This window comes from Diceros bicornis, chromosome 9 (genome assembly GCF_020826845.1).
Source record: "Diceros bicornis minor isolate mBicDic1 chromosome 9, mDicBic1.mat.cur, whole genome shotgun sequence".
NCBI classification, from domain to species: Eukaryota; Metazoa; Chordata; class Mammalia; order Perissodactyla; family Rhinocerotidae; genus Diceros; species Diceros bicornis.
In genome coordinates, this window is record NC_080748.1 from 3,503,498 (window position 1) to 3,524,158 (window position 20,661).

The window sequence follows — 20,661 nt, forward strand, 5'->3', positions numbered from 1 at the left end:
TGGATGGACATTGAGGGTATAATGCAAAGTGAAATAAGTCAGAGAGAGAAGGTCAAATACCTTATGATTTCCTTCATTAAGTAGTAGATAATAACAACAATAAACAAACACATAGGGACAGAGATTGTATTGGTGGTTACCAGAGGGGAAGGGGGGAGGGAGGAGGGTGAAAGGGATAATTCGGTACATGTGTGTGGTGATGGGTTGTAATTAGTATTTTGGTGGTGAACATGATGTAACCTATGGAGAAATAGAAGTATAATGATGTACACCTGAAATTTTTACAATGTTATAAACCAATGTTACTGCAATAAAGAAAAAATTAAAAAAAAAAAAAAGAAAGAAAACATGGTCTCCGCTCTCCCACAATAGTGTGGGACGTCTCCATCACAGACCCGCTAATCGGTGACACCAGGCAGGTGCTACTGGAATGGGATTTTTCCAGCACTAACAAGCAACAAAGGTTAAGATGACAAAAGCCCTTATGGACTGAGCTTGGCACAGCCGGACAAAGAGACAGTTCGGAACCCCAGTCTACTCAACTGGCCACCAAGCGGCACCCCGGTAAATGCACCTTCCGTATGGTGGAGACCAAGGAGAATATTCTCACTGGTCACAAAGCCAAGTTCTCAGGACACAGAACAAGACAGAAGGAAAAACCTCATCCTTGTTTTTTCTTATGTGCACCATGACAGCTTTAGCCACGCCTTAGGTCTCTTGGAGCCAGAATAATACTTAGTGGGGAGGCCATGGGGTTGGGGACTGTGTGCTTTACAGAGTACCTCACTGTCATTGCACGGACATTTTCTTGCAGTTGGCGGGGGACCTGTGTTATCTACCCCGTTCCGTGACCCAACTTATCCTTTCATGGGAGTCTTCTGAAAGTGGCGAGCGCCCTAATGGCTCTTAACAGCTCAACCCATGCCCACCAAATTTGCAGCCTTTTTGGCTTCCACCATGCCCTTGGCAATGGCCTTCACTTCATGTGCATATTACCCCACAGCAAAGTTTGTCTAAATAGACGTCGGTCTGGTGAGACCCGCAAACTCACCAGTCTGTGGGGCTGGCCCAGACAGCAGGCTTATAGGGCCTATGCTTGTGTCCTACCCTATGGTATTTCCTTCTTATGACACACGACACAAAAGACACAGACAAAAGAGAAAAACAGAGACTATCTCTGGGAGGAAAAGGGATCAAGATCAAAACCAAGAGTACTCTACCAAATTTACCAGAGTCACTAAAAGCACAAGAAACTAGTTTCCCAAATATTTTCTCTTGCCAATCTAAATTTAGAAAGAGAAAAAAATTCTCACCACTTCCTTCCACTGGACCCCGCAGATAGGGATTCCGGGAGGCTGACATGGTAAGAAGTCTTACCTTTTGCTGGCTTTCATCAGGCGTTCCCGTATCTCATCATCTGCAGTAGTCCAGGGAGAAGGCAGTTCTTCTAGCCAGAGAAGGCAACTTGCCAGCCAGTGTGGATCCTGTTCATGACGCCAAAACTGTGGGGAGAGAGGGAGAATCCCCCTCTGCCCTTTCCCTTAAGGTTCTTATGGCTGGCCAAATAATCAACAAGACAGGTTAGCAGGAGAAAATAATACCAAGTTTAATAACATGTATACATGGGAGAAACTCAGAAATGAGCAACTTGTTCCTCTGTCTAAGCTGCTTGCTTAAGTATTGTAGCTAAAGGCGAGGCAGGTGTTGGGGGTGGGTAGTGGTCTGGGACTTCAGAAGGCAAGAAGACAATTCTTTTCAGGGTCATCTATAGATAATGTGGTCAGGGAGAGATAGAGTTTTTTGATAAAAGGGGCTTGGTGCCCCTCCCATTGTAACATCTATTTTACATTATCATTACAGCCATCATGATAGAAGATCTGTTCCAGGAAGGAGCCACCATGTCAAATTCTTTAGACAGTTAGTGGGGGAGGTCAAATGTCCCTTAGAGAAAATAATCAAGGTAAAGAGATATATTTCAGGGTGGCCAAATCTTGATCTCCCACACTGGAGTTGGGAAAGCCACATTTTCCTGCTGCCTGGGGCACATGTCTTGGGAGAAATCCAAGACTAAATGTCAAGAAAGGCCCTCCCCTGGCCTTCTCCCTCAGTGCACAGGTGCGGGGCAGAGGGAGAGGAGAAATATATGGCTTGCCTGCATTGTCCAAAGGGGGCTGGCTGTCCCTGCCACCTGTGCCAAGACTCTGTCAGTGGGACAACAATGAAGGAAAGAGCCCTGGGTCCTGAAATATTCCTGGGAGGTGTTATTAATACCAGCTCAAGACAAGGTTGACATAAGGGAAGGCAAATTGTAGAAAAGAAAAACTCTATTGTAACTTTGAATGACCTCTGACAAACTAACCCAGCTGGATATGCACCCTCCAGGAGATCTAATGGCTCTGCAGATTTTATGACCCCTGCTTATGCATGCACCTCCCAGCTGCAATAAGATGATAACTTTGCTTTTTTGAGTTCCTTAGGAATGTGATGACCCCTGAACAGAGAATCTATGCTGATAGCCATCATCATTGAAAACTGAAAGATCTGGTGTGGCACTCCCAGTCTGTAACATCAGAAGGTCAACATTCCTAATCCCCTCCACAATAACCCAATGGCCTATATAACTGCTGTAAGATTTCGTGCCCCCTTAAGATGGTTCTTTTGGACATGAGTCATCCATCTTCTGTCTTGCTAGCAAGCTGTAATAAAAAAGTCCTTTTTCTCCTACCACCTTGCCTCTTGAAAATTGGCATGGCTTGCAGCCAGCAGAAGGCCCCACATTGGGTGGTAACATTATCGGCTCTGTCGGGAGTAGAAGCCACCAGTCCTCTGGTGTGTTCAACATGGGAGGTAGCCACCTCCACATCAGGTCCTTGAAGCCATGCCCAACCTTCCAAGGGAGTACGATGGTCTTGGCAATGGCAGTGGGGGAGGGACGCCAGCAGTGAGGGAGGCATTCCATAGTTTCCTGGGTTGCACTGGGAGAGACAGGGACCCCTGTGGTGTGGCGCCAGGGAATGGGCTGCCTCTGGAAACATCTGGAGGAGGGACCCATCTCAGATCAAGAGTGTGACAGTTGCCAACACTGTCACCTGGGGTGGGAGGTGGGATCTTCATTGCCCCTGCCTCAGCGGATTTCATCCTGCCATCACACTGCAATCTGATCCATTCCCCATGCACCCAGGTCCAGATATGAGGCCATGGATGTGAGCAGGGAACCTGCCTTTCACCGCCATGTCCGGCCAACACTGCAATTTGGGTGGTGGTGGTGGCTGGAGAAGCAGCGGTGGGGGCGGAGGCAGCTGAGACTCAGAGATCTGCAATCTCTTGGACCTGAGGCGAGAATAGTGGGTGCACCTGAACCCTCCCCACCTCCCCATCAGTCCTACTGACCCTCACCCCTCTGGGAGACCAACTCCCTTCAGTTAACCTTATCACTCCAACAGCGCATGCCCACTGCCAGGCGCCTCTGGCCTCACAATGACCCTGGCAATTGCTACATGATGGAACCCCAGGGCTCTGAGGGTGAGGGAGACATCCTCTGACAGTGGCTGGGTGCAGCTGCAGGTGCACTTGGGTTCACATTTCCTTCAGCTGTGTCTCACATCCCCTTCTACCCTTCTTCTCAGATCACTGCTTGTGTCCTTGGAACTGGTTTTCAGGCCCTGTTTGCCAGCAACAGACTGGGGAGGAAACCAATGCTATCCCTCTGCCAGCTGGCTCATTCTGGGCCTCATTTATTGCTTGAAAAAACATGGCCTACATCACAAATGAACCTGTTGACTCTAGGGGGAGGAAAGATGCTGTTAAGTCAGAAGACAAGGAAAGGCTTGCCAAAGGAGTGTAGCCACCCCTCATTGCTCTGAAGGGAGTAAAAAGCTATAAGCACACAGATAAAATACTCCTCGGCCCTAAATATGTTAACATGATAATTTATTGATGTCTAATGTACTTTTCTTACATTAGATTATCTGGTGGTTTTTAAATATGTCCACAAACACTCAGAACTTCTTTCTTTAAGCAATGTAACCTGTTCCCTTTCCCTTGGATTTGAGCTGGACTTTGGGGCTCGTTCAAGGGAATAAAGTTTCAGTGATGGGATGTGGTTTTGGAGCCTAAGTCATAGGCTCTGTGATTTCTGTGTTGGTTGCTTCTTTGTTGGATCACTTGTTCTGGGAGAAGTCAGCTGTCACATTCTAAGGAGAGGTTCACATGGCAACTAACTGAGGCCTCTAGCTAATAGCCATGTGAGGGAGCCTTCTTGGAAGCAATTTCTCCAGTCCCAGTTATGTCTTCAGATGCCAGCAGGCCCAGCTGACATCTAAACTCTAACCTCAGGAGAGACCTTGAGCCAGAGCCACCAGATGCTACTAAGCTCTGAGTTTCCTAACCCACAGAAATTGAGAGATTACATTTGCATGCAATATCGTATGACAAAAATCTCATTTATCCCTAATTATACTATTAGAAGAGCTTGTCCTTCTGGGTATATCGTATATAAAATGAACAAGGAAAGTAGAGGAAATTCAGAGATTTAAATTTAAATTACTGCAGGAAGATTGGTGACTTGTTAGAAAGTGATGGAGAGAGCATAATACCTACTACGTTTCATGATTTTTCTGCCATAATGCCACAATGGATGACTGTGAATTCCAGTTTCTTCATAAATGTCTATCCAGTGATAAAATTAATTTCCCTATAAAACAATAAATCTCATAAAATAAATGTTAAAAATATTACATATGCTCTGGCTAAAAGAAAGGAAGGCAGGGCCTGGCCCCGTGGCTTAGTAGTTAAGTGCATATGCTCCGCTACTGGTGGCCCGGGTTCAGATCCGGAGCATGCACCGATGCACCGCTTGTCCAGCCATGCTGAGGCAGCATTCCACATACAGCAACTAGAGGGATGTGCAACTAGGACATACAACTATCTACTGGGGCTTTGGGGAGAAAAGGGGGAAAAAAAAAGGAGGAGGATTGGCAATAGATGTTAGCCCAGGGCCAGTCTTCCTAGCAAAAAGAGGATGATTGGCATGGATGTTAGCTCAGGGTTAATCTTCCTCACAAAAAAAAAGAAAGAAAGAAAGGCAAACTGGGCAGATATCAGTGGAATAAATTCTGTACACGGATCTTACAGCAGCATTGTTTATAATAGTGAAACTAGAAGTACTCTCAAAGTCCATCCAAGAAGGATGGACTTTAAACAAAGCACGGTATGCCCATACCTTTAAGATATTAAAAGTATCAAGTTAGAATTATGTGTCCCAATATGACAAGATGCCCATGGTCTATAGTATGGGAAATAGCAAATTGCAAAACAATTGTATGATGAAATTTATGTTAAAAAAACACTTTATGTATATTTATTAATTCATACAAAATGTCCCAAAAAATAAATCCCATAAAATAGTTAACAGTTCCTTCTAAGAAGGTGAGTGAGTCTGAAGGGAAGATGATGAAAGGGGAGACTTTCACTTTACTCTATATAAATCTAATTCAACTTTTTTTTACAGTATTTCTTTTATATTTAGGTGAAGAAGAAATAATGAGTGCTGTTGCCATTTGGCAGCAGGCCAACAGTATTATCTTCATCAATATCTGTACTGTACGATAATGCACAGCACAGATCTGTAGGAGAAAGCCCAGAGGAGAAATGAAGACAAAGAAGACATGACACCTGCCAAATGTTAGTGGAGTGTTTTGACATAACAAACTTTCCAGGAGAGTAATGTCAGTATCCACTACTGCTCCAGCTCACGCAATAAACCTGAAACCCGCCGAGGGTAAGCCAGAAGACACGGAAGGCCACGACCCGCTAGTCCTCCCTGCCCAAGGCCTGTTTGTGCAGGGTGATTACCATCAAGCAGACAATAGACTCAGGACAGGGCATGTGCTTTTGGGGATGCTGGCAGAGGGGCACAACGTGGAACATCAGGTAAGTGTACACACCTGAAAGGCAAAGTTCCAGGTGGAGATTCAAAATGTACCAAGAGGGGCTGGCCCGGTGGCGCAAGCGGTTAAGTGCGCGCGCTCCGCTGCGGCGGCCCGGGGTTCGCTGGTTCGGATCCTGGGCGTGCACCGACGCACTGCTTGGCAAGCCATGCTGTGGCGGCGTCCCATATAAAGTGGAGGAAGATGGGCACGGATGTTAGCCCAGGGCCATCTTCCTCAGCAAAAAAAGAGGAGGATTGGCGGATGTTAGCACAGGGCTGATCTCCTCACACACACACACAAAAAAATGTACCAAGAAATTGTGTGAAGCGAAAGAAGCTACTCGTCTTCTCTGAGCCTCAGTTTACTCCCCTGTAAAATGGGGATCACAGGCCTACATCAAAGAGCTGTTGGGGAAGATATGTAAAAGTGCCCGAGACAGCCAGTGTCCATGTTAGTAACAAAGTAGTATCAGACTTCCAAATCAATAAAAACAATAACATCAAAGAGATGAAAGATGAGATGCCCAGCTTTGTAAGCAGCTCCAGCAGCATGAGAATGAGAGGAGCTAGAAGTACCTAGGGTTCTTCACAGTTCCACTGGAGAGGATGAACCTGGGGCTACAACAAGATCATGAAGAGCCTGTTGTACAGTAACTTGTGTAGTGAGGGCGGAATCCCTAATGACACAGCAAAACACAGTTACACACAAACAGTGTCTATGAAACCATGGTGATTGGAATAAAGCAAGCAACCCAGCAGATAGGAATGGGAATGTGGTAAACAGGTACCGTAAAATCTAACAGAAGACACAGAACCATGAGCACTTGGCTCTGTGAACAGCTGCTGTGGTTGCATCAGGAGACCAACCTTTTGTGACAGCCAGAGTGGGACTGCTGGGAGAACAGTGGTCATTGCAGCCACACACTGAAGAGCAGTGTATGTGAATATACAGATCCCAAGACTTCCCTCTCCGTTAATCCTTGTTTTAGGATGACAGCCTCATGTTACAACAGCCCCATCCAACACTTGTGGACAAGTGTAATCAGAAAACCCCTACAGAGGGCACAGGACAGAGTAGGATGAGAACACTGAAGGATGGGGGAGTGGAGCTGCACTTGACCTCATGGACTATCACCCGGGCCCTATTTAACACAAGCAAAGAACCCGAGGACTGTGATGTGGTCTAACTAGATTTCCTCATCTTGCCACATTCATAGACACCACACGGTTTCACTTTCTTTCTTTACAAAGATGTTGATGAATTCATGTGTATTTAATTCTTGGAGAAGTAAATTCTTCACAAAGTAAGAGGGTCCAGTTTCCATGACGAGGTTTTTCAGTCCCTTTGATAATATACCACACTCGGGAATCAGAAATGCAACCTCTTAGAATGTGTAATACAAAGGTCTTATTATCATGTAGATCAGCACTTAGGTTTTTAGGGATGAGATAAATCATAACAGCTGCTAACTATTCCTCCACAGGTTTCAACAACACTTAGAACTCCTAAGTTAACTTATCAATCTCAGGAAAAAAGAAATTTGACAATTCAAGGGTTTTTTTTGTTTTTGCATTCAAACGCACAGTACAGGGAATAGAATGAGCAGAAAAGTTTCAATGGGAAGGTCTTGATTGCCTTTTATCTTCTGCAAAAGAGAAGTATATTTTATTTCCTGTTCCTTTCACTATTCTAATTAATTTTTAAGGCAATATAGCATACTGAATATCCCTAGATGTGTGTATCTTGGTACCACCCTGCAACCAAAGGAACTGTCTCTTAGGTCATAAGGAATTTAGGAACACCAATTATTAAGAGGATAAGTGGAGGCAGACGTGCTCCTGGATATTTCCATTTCCAGACAGAAGACTTCAACAGATCAGACCAGGCAAGTTAAGGTCTACACCACTGACTGCTGTCTGTGATGAGCTTTCCTCCAAAGCAGAGATGTTCAACCTGACAGGTTTCAGATGCTGCCCAGATGCTCCACACCTTGAACATGGCTCTCCCAAAGTTCTAACACAGTCTGTCTGTTCCTGAGGGATCAGGGTCACCACTTGTGTCTCTAAGAAATTGGCCAGTCAGGCCTGAGTTCAGATTAAGCTCATCAATTTAAAGCGTAAATCATATTAAGGTTGAGTTTTTCTTGGAGGCCTCTGCACTTGAAAAGGTTGGTAAAAATGGCCCACCGGATACGTGCCTGGGAATTGGGGTTGTTCTCCTCTCAGCAGATCGTGGGTAAACCAATAATTAGCTTCACAAATGCCTGAACCTCCACATTTGCGAAAAATGCGGCCCAGAATGGTGACATTTTCAGGAAGCAATGGCCAATGTTACCACCCCTATAAACTCTTAAGTTGTGCTTTTGATGGAGGCCACAATGGTGAATTTCTCCCCAAAGTTGCCAAAATGGCGCACTCTGGCTGGAGAAAGCAGAGGACAGCAGGCAAAGTGGAAAGTTCCTGGTATGTCAAACCTGTTCCCATAAGCAAGTAGCTTCCTGGGCCTGGGCTAGAGTGATGCTCTGGACAGATGCATAGGCACGCAGGTGGCAGGAGTCGTCAACTGAGGAAGGAGGCTGTGGAGAGATGGCGGGAAGATGCCCAAGTTCAGGGTCAGTTACCGGCAAAAGCGAGTTGCACGGTGCAGGCCCGCAACTGCACGTCACAGCCCTCAGATTCTCCTAACCCCTTGGTCCCGGTCCTGCCCCTAACACCCCTCCCTGAGACTGAGTCCACGAGGGGTTCGGTGCAGCACCAAGGCCAGCGGCCAACGGGCTTGGGACCACAGCCAGGCCCACACCGCCTTGCCCTCCGCTCGAGCGCTGAGCGGTGACCCCCGAGCACAGCGCATCCTGGGAGTTGTAGTCCTGCAGCCCCGGAAGCTGCCTCTATCAGCGGTTAAGAGAATACAGCTCCCAGCATGTGCAGCGAGGGTCCCCCCGCCTCCCGTCGTGCCCCTCGGCCCGCCGAGGGTGGTCCCAGCAAGCTCAGCTGAGTACGAATCTCCCCAAGCCTCCCACCTCTGAGAAGTTGGACATCCTGCAGACCAGAGAGTGCCCTAACGCCTCTGGCACCTTGCCATAGTAGTCACCGGTGTAACCGGCGCTCCACGAGCTCAGCGCACCAGCCCTACCGACTACAAGCCCTCCCTCCAGCCCCGCCCTGCGTCCTCTCTTCGCCCCGCCCACTCTCCACACCCTGCCCATGGAGGCATGCGCAGTGCTGCCTGGATCCGCACGTTGAGGCCGCCACCCAGGTTGGGGTGGAGCTAACAGCGTCCACGGCCCCGGCAGTTGCTGAGGGTCCTTGGAACCCAAGGAAAAGGTCCCTGGCCATGTTTGGCCCCTTAAATTCACTGGCTAAGATGAAAATACAGGGTACCTTGGAACCTGGAACTTGCCTTTTCAAAACCACCTTTCCCGCCATCTGTGCGGGCTGCCAGGATCCTCATCCTGGACCCTGTGGTCAGGCTCACTGCAGAGCGCCCCTGGGACCTCGCCTGGTTGAATGGTCCATACCTTGGTCAGGCCTCTTATAAGGACTGCCCTGGACATGTTATAAAAGGAGAAAACATCAGAGTGGACAGCCCTAATTCCTGCATTACACAGCAAGGAAACTCAGGCGCCCAGTAAGTGATCCCCTGAGCCCCTTTCTGATGCCCCACATGGTTCACTGGGCTTCCTTATCCCAGTGTGGGCCTCTTGGCCTCATTATCACAGGCAACAGGACCAGAAGTTCCCGTTGGTCCTTCCCAAATGTTAGGGAAGTTTGTGTGGGAAGGTAATACACAATTTCACTGTTTCTGCCCGCAATACTGCTGCTTTGGAACCCTTTCAATATCCCTTCTTAACTATCCCTTTGGAACCACTTTTACTAATTTGTTGCTGTGGGGGTTACACTGATAATTCTCTTAAGTCATCTTCCTATTTAGTTTCTCTGATGACTCCAAGTTCTACGTTACTACCTGCTTCTCAAATGAGTATTGACAGCCCCAATTCTGTGCAGGGAGGGTGCAAAACAGCAGAGTTATCTGTGGTACAACTTTCTGGAGCATCAATTTTACTATAGGATTTGGAAGAAACAAAGTTATTTTGGAGGTAAGTAAAAATTTAAAACCTAAACAAGACTGGGAAGTCATCTGCCGTGAATAAATGCCAGTAATTTGTACTTGAAATGTCAGATTTTCTCTGAGAAGAAAACTTATTTCCCATTATTTTAAATAGCAAAAATTGTAAGACATAGCAAGTCCCGGAAAAACACACAAATTTCCTAAGTCACAATATGGCACCTAGATATGTTACAAATATCATGTAGGATGTAAAATGCTTAAAACATGGCTTCTTGGTCTCCTCCCAGTCAATATGGTTGTTAACACACCACTGCTTTGTGCAGTAGCAGTGGCCTCTCTTAGACCAGCAATGTCAGCTATTGTCCATCTTGTCCACACTGCAAAGATTTGCAAAGTGACTAGCATGATTGGTGGTCTACTAGTTGTATTTGGAAGCAACATGAAGCTTTTCTAGCAAACCATTTAATTTAAAATATGTTTTTTGAAGACTCAATGTAAAGTTTAAGTCAGTATCAGCTGAAAAATATATTGAGCACTAAGTAGCTGCTATGCAGTTTGGGTGTTAGAAACTAATGTGTACTTCCAGGAAAACATTAATTGGGGATATGTTCTGTGAGGTATACCTGTATTATGAAATAGATGGCAAAAGTCCCATTTATTTTAAACTTGTAACTTTGAGTAAACTTGGGCTGGGAAGTCCTTTCAGGCTACAGCCCAGAGTTCTGTGTCTGTGATGATCCCTTGCCAACATCTGAGTACTAACATGCCCTAATGTTGTGCATTAAACAAACAGACCTCCTTTGACCCCAGATTCCTCTCTATTTACCATTCTGCTTCTCTGCTCCATTCAAGTGGCCTCTCCTCACATTCTTTCCTGAACCCATTCCATTCCAGCTTTCTCCACACCACTTCACTGAAATGGCTTTTATCCAGGTCACTAATCATTTTCATTTTGCTAAATTCAAGGTTAAGTTTTTGTTCTTGTCTCCCTCAATCTTTCAGCTGCATTTGACCCAGATGATATAATGTAGCACTTCCTCCTCCTTGAAACACTTTCCTCTGGATTTCCAGATGCCCCTTCTCTCCTGGGTTCCCTCCCCCCTCACTCTATCTTCCTCCTGCTCCTCCTCCTCTACCACACCTCTAGTAATCCTCACCCCCTTCTCTTTCCTGTATGCTCTCTCTTCTCAGAGAAATAAATATTTTTCCTATTATCTTAGTGACTACGCTACTTTATCAAAGTCTAACATTAATTGGTACTTATACGTTCTTTCCAGAGAGTGCAAGGACCCCATTTGCCCCTTCCTGACTTCTACATTATTATTGATGCATACTTAAATTATAACTATAAAATTATAACTTTAATATAATATATATTTAGAGTGTATCAAATTTTATCTTTGTTTTATACATTAATTATTTGGAGCTATGCACATATTTATTAATTTTGTTGTTCTTAATTTGTTCCTACTTCTCTATCCTGTTATCTGGGATTTTCTGCCTTCCTCTTAAAAAATATCCTTCATTATTATCCTTTAGTTTTATATTGTAGGGGAGCAGGAAACTTTCCTCTGACCTCTAGGTTCTTCTGGCTGGTCTAAGAATTAAATTGACATGAGACAGAAAAACAGGAGAAAATCAAATAAAGTTTAGTAACATGTATGCAAGGGAGAAAACCAGGAAAACTGAGTAACTTGCCATAATGTCTGAAGCCACCACCTTAAATAGCTAGTGTCAGGAGATAAACTGTGCTCAGAGATAGAGAGAGAGAGAGAGATGAACTGCTAGGTGTCGGAGTAGCCAATTAAATCAACAAATCCAAAATGAAAGAGTTAAGCCTGTAATCACTTACTGTGATAGTGTAAGCAAGAGATTAAAACTGGAGAAAATATCAACTCCTCCTACTTCATTTTCCCCATGGAATGGCTCACTGGTTGAGGGTCATGTGGATCAGCACAGATGTGAGGGTCATCTCAGTGTTCAGAGACCCCAAACAAAGGCCGTGGTTTCTTTATGGAGCCTGGGGTCTGGCAGAGGCTTAGGGGAGTGGGCTAGGAGTGGGAAAGTATGGGCTACTGAGTCAAGAGATGAAAAGTGTCTTCAAGTTTTTCTCTTCCTGTCCCCATAAGGAATCTTCAGCAGAGGTGCCTGAGAAAGACTTCTGTTGGAGGCCTCAGAGAAAGAGACCTAGGAATGGAGGCTACATGGCTAGGAATGCAAATATGGGAAGAGCATGCCTGGCTAGAGGGGCCTGAGTCCTTAACTGCAATTCCCCTCAAAGACCACAGTGCACTGGCCATGTCCCAAGTCTGGAGCAGGGAGAGCCACTTCCCCCGTGAGGCCAGTTAAGTAAAGCCTTTGTAGTTACCTATGGTCAGGCCTAAAAACTTGCACAGAGTGTCTTAGTCCATTTGGGCTGCTATAACCAAATACCATAGACTGGTTGGTTTAACAATGCACATTTATTTCTCACATTTATGGAGGCTGGGTGTTCGAGATTAAGTTGATGGCAGATTTGGTGACTCATGAGGGCCTGCTTCCTGGTTCATGGATGGATGTCTTCTCACTGTGTCCTCACAGGGCAGAGACAGAGTGGGGTCTGGTATCTTCCTCTTTTAATAAGGGCACGAATTCCATCATGGGGCTCCACCCCATGATATCATCTAAACCTAATTGTCTCTCCAAGGCCCACCAACACCATAACATTGGGGATTAGGTCTTCAACATATGAATTTGGGGGGACACAAACATTCAGTGCATAGCACACAGGTTTTTAACCAGGAGCTGGACTCCTCAGCTTATGTCTAGTAATTCCCATATCTGGAGCCATTACTCATCTGGTTCTATTGTTGGTGCTTCTTATGCTCTCCTTTATGTTGTCACATTTCCACATTAGCCTAGTTATCTTTGATTTTAAGCTACATATTTTATTTACAAAGTTATTTGTGGAAATAATTTAAGGCCTAAAATATCTTCTTCCAGGGCTTGAGAGAGGACCATCAATCTGGAATCTCCTTAATCCAAAGTTAGGGACTGAGATTTTTGTGGGACAACAAGAGAGCTCAAAGGTGGGTTGCAGTCCTTACAAGAGCTTAATTATTTCTGGTTCACCTTTATTCCTAAAGTGTGGCTGTTCAGGGTCCCAGTCCAAGTTCCTAGGAAGGGGATTACCGAAATGCCAGCCTCAGTGGGCTCTGGACTCAAACACTTGTCCCCCTAGCCTTGTCCTTCTGCCAGAAGTGGAGGTTGGCCTCTCTTTGGCCTCCTCTAGATTTGCAAATGGCCATAAGGCAAAAGCAGTTGGAAAATGTCACGTGCAACTCTCTGGATTTCTATTTTATCTGAGATCTTGGCCTAGCAATTCTTCATTACAATGTTAGGTCAAAAACACCCTCCAGGAGATGTTATTATATAAAAAGAGAGACAGGGAGAACTCTCAGTTTGCATGATTCCAGTAGGCACAAATTTCAATTACTATGGTTTTGTTAAATAACAGCAGTACCCCAACAACGTGATTCAAATTTCAGTTACCACAGTTTTGTTAGCTGTGATTGCAAGAAGGACCAAGTTCACTGCAGCCTGTTCAGTCTGCAGTCACTGCATCAACAGCAGACATGCACCATGATCAGTGACCGATCTTCTCTCAGAGCCCGTCAGTGATTGCTTGGTGTGTAGCTGTTATCCAGGTCACACACACACAGCAAAGTGTTTAGTTGTGTTGCCTCCCCATCTCCTCTAAAAAAATGGATGATCAAAAGAGGGAATCGCCCAAGAAGGATAAAAGTGCAGCAAAGAGAAAGTGATGGTACTGGAAGTGACCTTGGATGTGACTAGGAGACAGATGAGCGTGGATATGATGACACCGTCACCATGTGAGAGACTGTAGATGTGTGACCAGAGGAACCGAGTGCAGGGGCTTATCAACATGAAGGAGGACAGGCTGAGGACATCCTGGGGAAGGGATACGGTGAAAGTTTTTACATTAATGGAATTCTGAGAGACATTTCACAACATTGAAAGTGCAAAGGGTAAAATGTTAGAAGCCGATCTAAACTTAGAAAAAATATGACAATCTAGCAAGACAGAGAAAAGATATGAGGCAAAGAAGGAAGCACTATTCAGACTACTTTTAATAAGATTTTTTCAAAAGAAATTAGACACTTTAATTTTCAATGTTTTGCTTACAGTATACTAAATAAGTAGTAGCTCTGCTATTTTTAAATTTCCCTATACGCTTTTAATTGTAAGAGAGTTTCTAATGTTTTGACCAAAAATTTTGGATATTGTAAAGCAGTTGTATTTTTCCCATTGATTTTTAAATGCCTTCATGGTCATTTTATGGTCCTGCATTACCCTGCAAAGTGAGCACTGTCTTGTGTTTGTGTGTGTGTACACCCGTGTGTGTGTGTAATTGTGTCAATAAATACTACACTATAACAGCAGTGCATTTCAAATGTGTGACTGTTGATGAAGAAATTATCCCATCTGTCATTACACAGTGTCCATATCTACCAAAGCTGTCAAAGGTCTCCTTAATATTTGACTCCCCTGGGTAAACATGGTTGTACTAATTATCTAGGGCTGCGTAACAACCACCCTAAAATTTAGGGGCTCAGAACTACGACATTTATTATGTTTGCAGATTCTGTGGGTCGAGACTGTGGACAGGGTACAGAGGGTATGGCTTACTTCTCCTCTGTGATGTCTGGGTCTTGGCAGGAATACTCAAAAACTGTGGGCTGGAGTCATGTGAAGTCAACTTCACTCCCATGTCTGGGGATTGATTCTGACTGTTGCCTGGGGAGTTTCATTCCCTCTCCCCTCAGCTGCTCCACATGATCTTTCCTCATGGGCAACGCTGGGCCTCTTCTCTGCACAGGAGCGGTATTCCACCACGGCAAGCCAACCCTATGTGTATCATGTTTTATGACCTAGCCTCAGATGCCATGTAGCATCAGTTAGATTCTCCAATGGGCCAGATTTAAAGGGAGGGAGCATAGACCCCCACCTATCAGGAGAAAGGGTATCAGTTAAATTGTAAGAAGTGCATGTGGAATGGGATAAATATATTGGTGTGGTCATCTTTGGAAAATGCGTTCTGCCACAAGAGTGGACCCTCTATGCACCCTGAACTATTTCCTGCATAAATACTCTAATCACTTTGAAACCTATGTTATCAGGACCTATTTCAAAAACTTATAAAGTTTGTGAATTTATGACCTCAGGGTCCAATCCCCTTTCCCCTTTTGAATCTTATTAGACACCACATCTCCTTTCTGAGGTGATACACCCCTACCTTCACTGTAGGCCATAAAGCAATTCTAAAGGGGTCTTTGTGTATAAACAAAAGTTTGTATTATTAGTTAGGGAACCTGGGATGGTTTCCAGTTTCTAGCTGGTGAACACGACACTTTGTACTTCTTGCTATACATATATTATATACACAAGGCTTTCTTTTTAAATCCTGAATCCATTTCTTATTGTATTTTTATTTTTATTTATTTTATTTATTTATTTTTTTGTGTGTGAGGAGATCAGCCCTGTGCTAACATCTGCCAACCCTCCTCTTTTTTGCTGAGGAAGACTGGCCCTGGGCTAACATCCGTGCCCATCTTCCTTCACTTTATATGGGACACCGCCACAGCATGGCCTGACAAGCGGTGCATTGGTGCACGCCCGGGATCCGAACTGGTGAACCCCAGGCCGCCGCAGTGGAGCGCACACACTTAACCACTTGCGCCACCGGGCAGGCCCCTTATTGTATTTTTAAATCCATACCCCTGTTGTTCAATGTTCACTTGCTTCTAGTTTTTCAGTATGATACACATAAAATGAATATTCCTTTATGTATGCCTTTGACAATGCAAAATCAGGCTCTTTTAATGAGTTTCACACAAAGTGTGTGCGCTTCCACAAGGGAATTAAAATTTGCCTATGAGAAGCATCCCTCTCTTGATCTTCATTCTGGAGTAGAAATCTCCTCTGTGCTGGTCCGGCAGTATTTCCACCCTGGCTGCACATTGGAATCACAAATTCCAAGACCCCACTCCATGTCAATTTAATCAGAATGGCTGACTTTAAGTCTGAGGTGTAGGTATTTCTAAAAGGGCCTTCATGTGATTCTGGTGTACAATCAGAGTTGAGAAGTTCTGCGCTGGTGCCCTGGAACACTGAAATCAATCCCTACTTATCAGGAGGAGTTAGTTACCAATCACTTTACATCTCTGAGCATAAAACTTCAGTTACAAACTGAAAGGAGGGTTTGGGCATAACCACCTCAGCGACTTTTAGGGACCGTGAAAGATCATAACTCTGTGCTCCGTGCATAAGCCTGGTGTAAGATATTGGGGATATTTTCTGTGATAAACTGAAGAGTGCTTGCCCCACCTAAATCACTTAAATCTTCCTCTTCCTCCTCCTCCTTCTAACATCACAATGGCTGATCAAAACATCTCTGAAGCCAAATTTGGCTCTTGACTCCTGGATTAGATGACTGTCTAGGTCCCTTCTAGTGTCAATACCCTCCACAAACTGAGGTCCATCACTGTAGAGAGTGGATGTTTGATTACACTGTCACATTACTCACACAAGTGGGGAGAGTTATGGGAGACAATCAGACTCTAGGGAAAGTGACTAATACATTTGCAAAAGTGATTTCCACATTTTTTCATTTAATTTGGTCATTTTCTAAGAAATGAGAAAGTAGAGACAGGCAGGTACTTGAGTTCACATATTTTTACTGGAAGATAGAAGTCTGGATTTCTCAAAAGTAAGAACTAAAGAAAATAAAAATTGGCCTTTCTATGCTGAGAAATATCTCTGTGCAGAGCTCTATAAACATTATTTTCCCTCTGTGTGTGTATGTACGTGTGTGTGTGCACCTGTGTGTGTGCATGTGTGTATGTGTATGTGTCTGCACTTAACTAAGAAAACTGCAAGGCAAGGCCTGCAGGTGTCTTTGGAGGGTCATATACCCACAAGGCAGGAGCCGGTTTCTGGGAGTTGGGGGCAGAGTGCTACAAGCCTGCTTCAAGCAAACACAACATTTCCTCTTTCATGTCTAGAGCTCTTCCCCCACTTTGAAAAGTTGCCCATTTTTGCTTATCTAATCTTCTTCTCTAGAAAAGTACATCAAATATGGAGCCATGGATTTTTGATGTTGTTAACGCAGAAAATGGGTCAAAGGCAGTCTTGTTCTACGTTAGCTCAATGGAACCCTAAAAATAGATTTTTGTGAAAACTTTCACCAAGGTCATGTCTTATATTCTCTCCTAAAATGACTTTCCTTTAATCTGAAGGTTCTAAACATAAAGTTTATTTCTACACACTAGCAATAAACAATCAAAAATGATATAAAAATGTCCTTTACAATATATCAAAAAATATTAAATACTTGAGGATAAATCTAGGAAAAGATGTAAAAACTTGTACGTGGAAAACATACAAAACATTGCAAAGAAAAACATTTAAATAAATGGAAAAAATACACACACTTTGCTCAGAGGTTGGAAGACTGTATATTTCTAAGGTGTCATTTCTCCCCAAATTGATCTGCAGACTCAAGGTAACCTCAATCCAAATCCAGACAGACTTTTTTTGGTAGAAATTGAAAAATTCATTCATAATTCATATTAACATACAAAGCATCTAAAACAGCCATAACAACTTTAAAGAATAAAGTTGGAAGACTAACATTGCTTGATTTCAAGATTATTATAAAGTTAATTGTCAAGACCGTATATAGAAAAATACACCAGACATATACAGAACACTGGTTTTCAAAAAAAAGTTGCAAAGGCAACTCAATGGAGAAAAGATAGTCATTTGAACAAATGGTGCTGGAACCATTAGATATCCATATGCAAAAAAAAAAAAGAACTTCAATCCATGCCTTGTACTATATAAAAAAATGAACGCTAAATGGACCATAGGCCTAAATGTAAAGCGTCTACAAGAAAATAAAGGAGAAATTCTTTGTGATTTTGGATTACGTCTTAGATATGACACCAAACGCACAATCCACAAAAGAACAAATTAATAAATTGGGATTTATCAATATTAACAACTGCTCTTTGAAAAACACTGTAGAGAGAAGGAAAAGACGTCACAACCTGGGGAAAAAATTCCAAATCCTATCTCTGGTAAAGAACTTGGAGTACATACAGAACTCCTAAAACTTAACAATAAGCTGTTTTGTGCCAGTCTCAGCCTATCAATAACCAGGGTTATGGTTGGACCAGCCCTTGTGGTTCTTATCACGATTGCAAGATGCCCTTCAGCAATAGCCATCAGGAAACTTTGAAAAAATAAAGATTTAATACTTACAGGACCTAGAAATTACACAGCACATCTGGGGCAACACATCGAAGCTTTGGTTAGAGACAGAGAATGCCCCTGGGGTTCTGCTTTTATTGGGGTGGACGGTGGGGTTCTAGCGTTTCACGGGCTCACTCTTTATCCATGAATTTAAAACATAAGAGTGAAATTTAAAGCATGAGAAGAGAGAAAAAGAAAGAAAAAAACCCAAGCGGCCCAAATGGCCAGTTATCTAAATCAACCAAGGTCTCTAGAAGAAGGGAGCCTCAGTGGGAGGAGGTGGCCTGGCTCTTTATTGAGTCATGTGGCTGACACGTGACTCAACGTTTGTTCGATATAGCTATCTTTGAAGTGGATGTCTTTCTGAAATGGATGCCTCCACAATCAAAGCTTAAGTCAGGGACTTGCATTTCAAAAATGAAAAAAACTCTCAAGGCTTCCACTACACCATGGAATGGGAGAAAATATTTTCAAATAATATATTTGCTAAGCAGCTACCATTCAGAATATATAAATAACTCTTATAACTTGTGATGGTTAGTCTTATGTGTCCATTTGGCTAGGTTATACTACCCAGTTGTTTAATCAAACACATCTACAATCAGTTGACTTTGGAAGATCAACTTCCAGAAATGGGGCAAGGTAAACAGCTGTGGTCTCACTATGGGGAGGGTGTGGGTGTGGAAATCAGAGACCCCCTTGTTCATTAACCTCTCCGGCCCTATCCTTTGGGTCTTACATTGATTGGGTGAGCTAGGTACACAGGGCTGGGGAGCCCATCACATTGGCTGGTGGGGGAAGGGGCTGGCATCAAAGACACCTTCCTGGAGTAGGAGCTATTTCAACCCAACTGTGAGAACAGGCAAGTCCTGGATGGAATTGGAGGGAAGGAAGGTTCATGTGTGAGCAAAGACCCCATACTGGCTTCTTGCCCCTCTCCCCACTCCCCGCAAAGCCCCTGAGAGGTCCCCCCCCCCAGGTTCTATTTCCTGTCCTTCATCTGTCCCAGCAATCAAAGTAATCATGGAGATTCAGCTGCTCCAGGAGGCCTCAAATCAATACAACCTTGAACTTGAGCAGTTTGGGGCCTGATTCTAGGCCGTGGAGCCCCTTAGCAAGGATGAGAGATGAGGTGAGGGAGGAGTTGGACAAGGGCAGGGAGGACTCTCTGATGGCCAGCTCCAGAGCCAGTGGCTCCCTTGCCAGCCCCAGACATTGTTGCATGGTGACCCCTGGGTCACTGGGACTCCAGCTGCTAGCAGGCTCTGGGAGGGACACCTGAGGTGTGGCTCCTGGTAGCTCACAGGTCCATTCTGTCCTCTAGCTACAGCCTGTCCTGCCAGCTGGAGCCCCAAATACAGTGGGCCAGCAAGATTTGAATGTTCTTCAAGGCCAAGAAGAACCTACTATCTTCCAGCTTAAGACTGAGTCAGTGTCCAGACTGACAGTGGCTAGATCCAGGGGCTCTGTGAAGTTTTGGGCTAAGTGTGGTCCTGGGGAGTCAGACAGCCAGTGCTGGGTCCCAGCTCCATTACTGAGCAGTCCTATGATGGGTAATTGCTCTCAACTACTGGGACTCAGTTTCCCCCTCTGTGAAATGGATGATGCTAAATAACAGCTCCCATGTCAGGGACAAATGGGGTGGCGTTGATTGAGCTCTCAGCACAGGGTTTGGAGCACACAGTGCAGTGAAGGCAGGGAGGTGGGCCAGGATACTGAGGAGGCCCCCAATAATCAGTCTCTTCTATTCAGTCATGAGGCCCCCAGCCCAGAGCCTGAGCCAGAGGCAGGTCACACTCCTGAGACCAGATCAAGTGCAGCCTCTTCCTCAGCAGTGGGGACACAGCTGGGACACTCAGAATGCACTGGGCCAGCTCCTCTCACCCTTATGGGAAGGAGAACATTGTAAGCCTTTTCCTGGAGTCCCTGAAGCCCAAGAGAGAGGGGACAAACTGCCCCAGCTCCCTGACATCTGTACCCCAGCACTTATTTACCTAGTGGGGAGGGGCAACATTTATTTGTTGTTAATAGTAAATGTTAGATTTAAATATTATATTAAAATCCTGTTTCTTTTCTAGCCTGGGAGTGGTGGTGTGGTTCTTCCATTTCCTGTACTCATGGAAATGAGAAATAGAATCTCACATTCCTCCTTGAATTAAGGAATCTTGCAGGGTCTCAGCTTATTGTATGTGGAAGAAGGGAAAAGAGCCAGCTCCCCTCCCCCACTGCTGAAGGACACACCCAAGTCCCCCTTCCTCAGAGGACAGGCTCATTTCAGTGTGGTTCACCTGGACCAGGAGCAGAGACAGCCCCTCAGAACTCCCAGGATTTGGAGGTTGGAAGGACT